The following is a 6,986-nucleotide window of genomic DNA, read 5'->3' on the forward strand; positions in this document are numbered from 1 at the left end:
TGGAGAAATAATCACAATGGTGATTTGTGATAAAATGGCTTTATCTTTTAAATGGGAAAGAGAAAATATAATTTGTATGGTTCAGGGCCAAGCGAACACTATAAGTAAAAGTGTTTTGATGTTGGCATATAAATTCTCTGAGGAAAGGCCCCGGCAGGAAATTATGATTTAAAAATATCCCATTTAGATTATTTATTGCCCATTTAGTTGCCAAACTTTGATTACTTTCAGAATCAGTTGGAATTCTTATTAAAATGCACATTTCCAGGATACAGGCTCTAGAGATTTTAATTCAGTGGGACTGTTCCTGGATTGGCATATTTGCATTTTAAACAAATTATGCAGATGTTTCTAAGCAAGTGATGTATACATACACTAAGAGCAATATTGCTTTAGATTATGTTTGCGTCATTGGCCTATTAACAGATCACCTTGTTAAAGCATTTCCTGGGAAGTATCTTCCATAGCAGATGCTATGAGCCTCATGAAACTCAATTTTTCATAAGTCATACAATGCAAGATCTCTACCTTTTCCAAAAATGTAGTATTCTGTGAAGATATAAAAGCTTTCTGTATTCTTTATCTTCACTTTCCATACTTTTGAATCTTTTGCTACATCTGGCCTGATTCTCTCTTTTCCTCTTTTACATCCAAAGAGAAGGTCTATTATTCTCGCTGGATTATTTGGGCCAAAATTCATTGCTATTGTAATAGTAACTAGTCATTTACATTGGGAACATTCTTTCCATTATTTTGCTATGTAAAGGAGATTTTATATGCACATTTGGAAGAATGGGTTTAGTATATTACAATCATTAAGAGAATAGTTCTAAATAAGATAGTTCTGAGATCAAAACTCAATTTTACCACATACAGTGTGAATTTTAGCAAATCATAAAAAAAAAAGAAAGAAAGGTAAAATAACATTGCACTACCACACCACCTTCTCTAAACAAATATCTCACTTAATTCCATTCATATAGCAGTTGCCTGATATTGTTGACCTCAGGTCCATAATAAAATGACTTCTTTGGCCCTTCAATTCAGACTCTTCAGAAGAAAGTCATACCCATAAATGGACCACCCCAAGGCCTAGGAAGCATAAGGACAATGGAAATGAGAAAAACAGGAGATTGTGGGAAAGTAATGGCAAAGGATGTTAGGAAACATTCCAGCCCCCAAGAATTTTACAAGGCCAGTGAGCTCCAAGTATTATTCCTCACAGAAGGTATAAAGAAACTATGCATTATCCATTCTAATGCTTAAAAATAGACCAAGTAATTCTGTAATGTTATAGAGATTCCAGTAATAAATTTCATAATAGCTAACAGTTATCAAGAATTTATTGGTACTAAGAGATTCACAAGAATTATTTATTAATCCTGATAATATCTCTAACACAATCCTTTAACTCAAAGGCGCCCTTATTTTAACTTTCTATAACATTTTTTTTATTTGTAAAAATGGTAACAATAATAATACCTATTTCATAATATTTTGGGATATTTAAGTAGGCTTATATGTTAAGTGCTTATGAAAGTTCCTGGCACACAGTATACATTAAAAAAAGTATATTTAAGGGCACCTGGGAGGCTCAGTGGGTTAAGCCTCTGCCTTCAGCTCAGGTCATGATCTCAGGGTTCAGGGATTGAGTCCCGCAGCGGGCTCTCTGCTTGGCAGGGAGCCTGCTTCCTCCTCTCTCTCTCTCTGCTTGCCTCTCTGCCTACTTGTGATCTTTCTCTGTCAAATAAATAAAATCTTTTTTAAAAAATGTATATTTAAAAGGGAAAAAATCCTGGTGTTGGCCCTACTCTTAATATGGACAGATTTTTGCTTATATCTCTTGAACTTGCAAGACCCTTATAATGTCTGGGTCAGGACCTCTATGGATCTTGCCTTGGTCCCTGTCTTTTAGGTGAAGATGACATCTCCTTGTATGACCAATACTATGTCAGATAATGTTTCCCTTGAGCTTTACATAAGAGTGTTACTGACTTTTAGGTTATCATTCAGCCTCAGAAAGTTAGTGCTTGTGGCAGTTTTGGGTGATGTGAAGTAAACAGAATTAGTAGTGAAATCTGTCTTATTAGGTTTTTGTTACATGTGAATTTCATCAACTCTCAGGATTTTATTTTAATCTTAGTTCACATGGACAGTGAAATGGCAATACATTTTTCATACTATAGTTTTAAGCATTAGATGAGACATTGTATCTGAAATATCCAGGGCAATGCTTGTCACTCGGTTACTTAATAAATGTCATTGTCTTTGTTGCTCCCTCACTCATTTGTTTGTGTTCTATTTCTATCTGACTTAAAAAAAAAAAACCCTCTGATTTATACACATTATTCAGCTCCATGTACATATTTCTGTTAAGAGATCATGAGGCACTTCAAAATTCTGAGAGTAAAGCCTGCAGAATTACACAAGATGGATGAGATTCACTCTAAAAAATTCACCTTAAAAATGTGAATGTCTCCAAAGTTACAATTAGGTTAAGGAAGATACCAAAATTTAATACACTTTTTATGACAAATAAAAATCTGTAGTATAAAAATTAGTAATTATAGTAAAAGTGATTCCCTACTTATTACAATTTGGCTGATGCTACAAAGGCAAGTTACTGTTTAATCCCCTAAGATCTCTATGAAATAGGTGATGTTATTTCTGCTTTCTAGAAGAGCTGAAGTGTGGAAAATTTCAATAATTTATGGTAGGTCATACTAGAAAATGCCCAAGATGGGATTTAGAACTTGCACTCTTAAACACTGTGGTGTACTTCATAACAATGACAGATGACATAACACTTTCTAGTGGAGGGAAATAGGCAGTAAGCAAGTTAACATATATAAAAAATGTTACATTTAAGGAGAAAAGTGCTTAAAAATTGAAGGATGTGATGTGATAGTGAATCAGAATGCAGGGTCCCTCTCCAAGCTTTGAGTTCAAGAAAGACCTCAAAGCAAGAATTTATAGTGTTTATCTGTGTTTAGGCATGAAAGACAGTGAGCTGAAAGGTCACAAGTAAAACCACTAGAGGGGAGTTTCTGTATTCAGGAAGAGGAGTTCTATCTGACATGGGTGAGTGTCATTAACTACTCTCTTCGGAGATCACCTAAACCTTACAATTATTTTAGTGATAATTAAAATGAAGATGAAGTGAGGTGAGCATTGGTGGCTTGACGGTTAAACATCTGCCCTCAGATCAGGTCATGATCCCAGGGTCCTGGGATCGAATCTCATGTCAGACTCTGTTCAGCGGGGAGCCTGCTTCTTCCTTTCCCTCTACCTCTTCCCTCCTGCTTGTTCTCTCTCTCTCTCTCTCTCTCTCGCTCTCCTCACAAGCTCTCCCTCTTTCAAATAAATAAATAAATAAAATCATTTAAAAAATTAGGATAAGTCACTTATGGTTTGTCTCCCTCCCAATTCCATCTTGTTTCATTGATTCTTCTTCTACCCACTTAAGCCCCCATGTTGCATCACCACTTCCTCATAAGTGACTCTTAATCTCACAAAACAAACTGAAGGTTGCTGGGGGGAGGGGAGTTGGGAGAAGGGGGTCGGATTATGGACATTGGGGAGGGTGTGTGCTTTGGTGAGTGCTGTGAAGTGTGTAAACCTGGTGATTCACAGACCTGTACCCCTGGGGATAAAAATATATGTTTATAAAAATATCAGGATAAGTGAAATAAAACATCTGTACTCAAGCAGTGACCTTTCCCCAGAACTTGTGTGTGCTTTCTGGCAGATGCTTTCTTTGGTGGACTTGGTATAGTCAATGACATTGATCTCCACTTTGCCTCTTCATGGCTTCTTTATTTTCTACAATTTTTTCCCATGTGAAAGCATTTGCTTAAATGGTACATTTATGTACAGTTGTCCCACTCAAGCACATCTCTTTGACCCTATCATTTTATTTTCTCCCTTTTTCACTAGCTCCAGCTGCAATGGCCTCATTTTTGCCTTTAGGCCTTTGAACTAGTTCTTTATTCCCAGTGATCTTCCTCTAGACTTCCTATGCCTGGGTCATTATCCCCACTCAGTCTGCAACTCAGCTGCACCTCATTAGAAGTCTTCTTTAACCACCTTGTAAAGCCACTCTCTATCTCCCTGAGTTATTTTGTCACATCACTCACAACTTCTCTATAGCATCTTCACCATCTGATTATCTGATTAACTCATTTATTCTCTCTCTCTTCCAATTAGAATGTAAGTTCCATGAAAGTAGATGCATTGGCTGTTTTGTTCACTACTGTGTTTCCAGCAACTAGAGTAGATTTGACACATAGTAAATGCTTCCTACATGCTTACTAAATAAAAGGCCATCATCTCCACTTAACTCCCTTAAGAATAAATGCATTTGTAAAGGTACCCTTGTTAACTGGGAGCTCCTGAAATTGGTGACTGTTCATTCTTGGTGATAAATTGAAATGGAGAATTTTACATCAGTTAGTAGGTCAGCTGGGGTTCTTAGCTAATGATGCAGAATCTCTGTAGCTAACTTAAGTAGAAGGGATGTATAATATGCAATTAAATAACTTATGGCTATTTGGAAGAGTGGGAATCACAGATTCTAGGCTGAGCTATCAGGAAGTACTCGTAGAAGCACAGCTGACTGGACTGGCATGCTAAGGGAGCTACTGCCTGTCCCGTAATCAAGATCAGCCAGCCTTGTGATGGTACACACATTACTGACCTGAGAGCCACTCTGATGCTTGGAACCACCTAGATAACCGACTTCCAATCCAAGACTTGCACACATACTGTTGGTTGACAGAACCCACCACATGCCTGCACCAAAGTGACAGGGTGACAGGGAAAGCAAATGAGGTTCTTTGGATTTTACATTGGAAAGTGGATAATATTTTGGAAACTAACATGTGCAGGATGCTTATAAGAGATATTTGGGCAGCCACATACTCTGGATGTGCACAGTGGAAGATGGGAGGTCACAAAATGGATTTCATTTCTCCCATAGTTTTTAATTTCCACAGAATTTAAGGGTGTCCCAGTCTCTGTCCTACATCTAGGGGGAAGAGCAAAAATCAAGGACCACAAGGAAGCTGAGAGCAGGAAAATTGTTGATACCATACAGTTATTCATATCATTTATTTTTCCCAAATAGGGGCTGTGCTTAGTTGTGGTTAGTGCTGAAGTAGAAACACAAATGGACAGCATGGTCTTTCACCTTCTTCGTTAGCATAGTGTAGCATTTGATGCAGTGGCGCTTCCCAAATATCTCTTCTGCCCTAACTTTGAGCTGTTTATTAGGAGGAAGATTTCCTCAATAAGAAACAAAATGCTTGTCTTACTTTAGTGACCCTAATCCTTTAAAAAAATCACCCCCCAATATATTGTGTACTACCATGCATCAAGCACTTTGCATACATTATATCATCCGGTCATTGTAATTCCCAGAAGTACATACTATTCTCTTAAAGCTAAAAAATGAGGCTTAGAGATATTTAAAATAAGGTTCAAAATAAGTTCAAAATGGTACACTCATTCCATCTTACCTCATATCTCTGTCTGTTTGGACCTTGGCACTTAATGCAGGTCCCCAGGCCATCCAGCTTATCCACATGCACTTACATGCTTCCTCTTACTGGAAACACATCACCTTAAAAAACTAATAAACTTTATTTTTAGGAATGTTTTCAGCTTCTTGTTATTTGAGAAGAAAGTACAGAGAGTTCCTGTATAATCCTTGTTCCCACACATGCAAATTTCTCCCACTATGGACCTCTCATATGACAGTGGTACATTTGTTACAACTGATGAACTTATATTGAAACATTACTATCACACAAAGTCCATACTTTGCATTAGGGTTCTCTCCTGGTGCTGTACCTTCTATGGGTTTGGACACATGTATTATGACATGTACCCATCAGTAGTATCATAAAGAGTAGTTTCATGGCCCTAAAAATGCTCTGTGCATTGCCTGTTCATCCTTCCCTCTCTCCTAACTCCTTGATAGCCACTGATATTTTCACTGTCTCCATAGTTTTCCATATTTCCATAGTTTCCACAATTTCATGTCATTGAAATCATTCAGTATGTAGCCTTTTGAGATTGGCTTCTTTCACTTAGTAATACATATTTGAGTTTCAGCTATGTCTTTTCCTGACTTAATAGCTCATTCTTTTAGAGCTGAATAATATTTATTGTCTGGATGTACCACAGCTTGTTTATCCACTCATCTACCAAAAGGTGTCTTGGTTGCTTTCATGTTTTGACAATTATGAATAAAGTTGCTAGAAATATTCAGGTATAGATTTTTTTTCTTCTCAACTTGATTAAAATATAACTGACATATAATATTTTATAAGTTTAACATGTACAATGAGATTTGGTATACATACATATTGTGAAATTATTACCACAAAAAGGTAAGTTAAAGCATTGGTCACCACACATAATTACTTTTTTTGGGTGAGAATGTTTAAGATCTACTCTCAAATATATAACACAATATTGTTAACTATGTTACCATACTAATTATTAGATACCCTGACTTTATTTATCTTAAGCTGGAAGTTTGTAGTTTTTGATCAAAATCTTCCCCTTTTCCTGTTTCCAGGTCCTGGCAACCAATGTTCTACTCTGGATCTGAGTTTGACTTTTCTTCTTCACTTTTGAGGGATAATACACAGAGTACTAGAAATTTTGGTTGGTGTTTGTTTTTTCTCTCAACACTAAATACTTCACTCCATTCACTTCTTTCCTCCATGGTTTCTGAGGAAAAGCTGGATATAATCCTTGCCTTTGCTCCTTGTGGTGGTCCCAAACTACTGATAGTGATGATGTTGTCCAGGAATGCCTGTGGCACTCACCTGGGCCCATATTACTTGTAGCAAATCCCCACAAACATTTCCCCTGCTGAGGTGTTGTGGCTAGACTGGCTCTTGTGGTTCTTATTATGATTGCAGGATACACTTGACTGCAGTAGAAATAATCAGGGAACTTCAAAGTATGATTTATTA

The sequence above is a fragment of the Mustela putorius genome, unplaced genomic scaffold (assembly GCF_011764305.1).
Source record: "Mustela putorius furo isolate JIRA1106 unplaced genomic scaffold, ASM1176430v1.1 tig00000127_pilon_pilon_pilon, whole genome shotgun sequence".
Taxonomy (NCBI): Eukaryota; Metazoa; Chordata; class Mammalia; order Carnivora; family Mustelidae; genus Mustela; species Mustela putorius.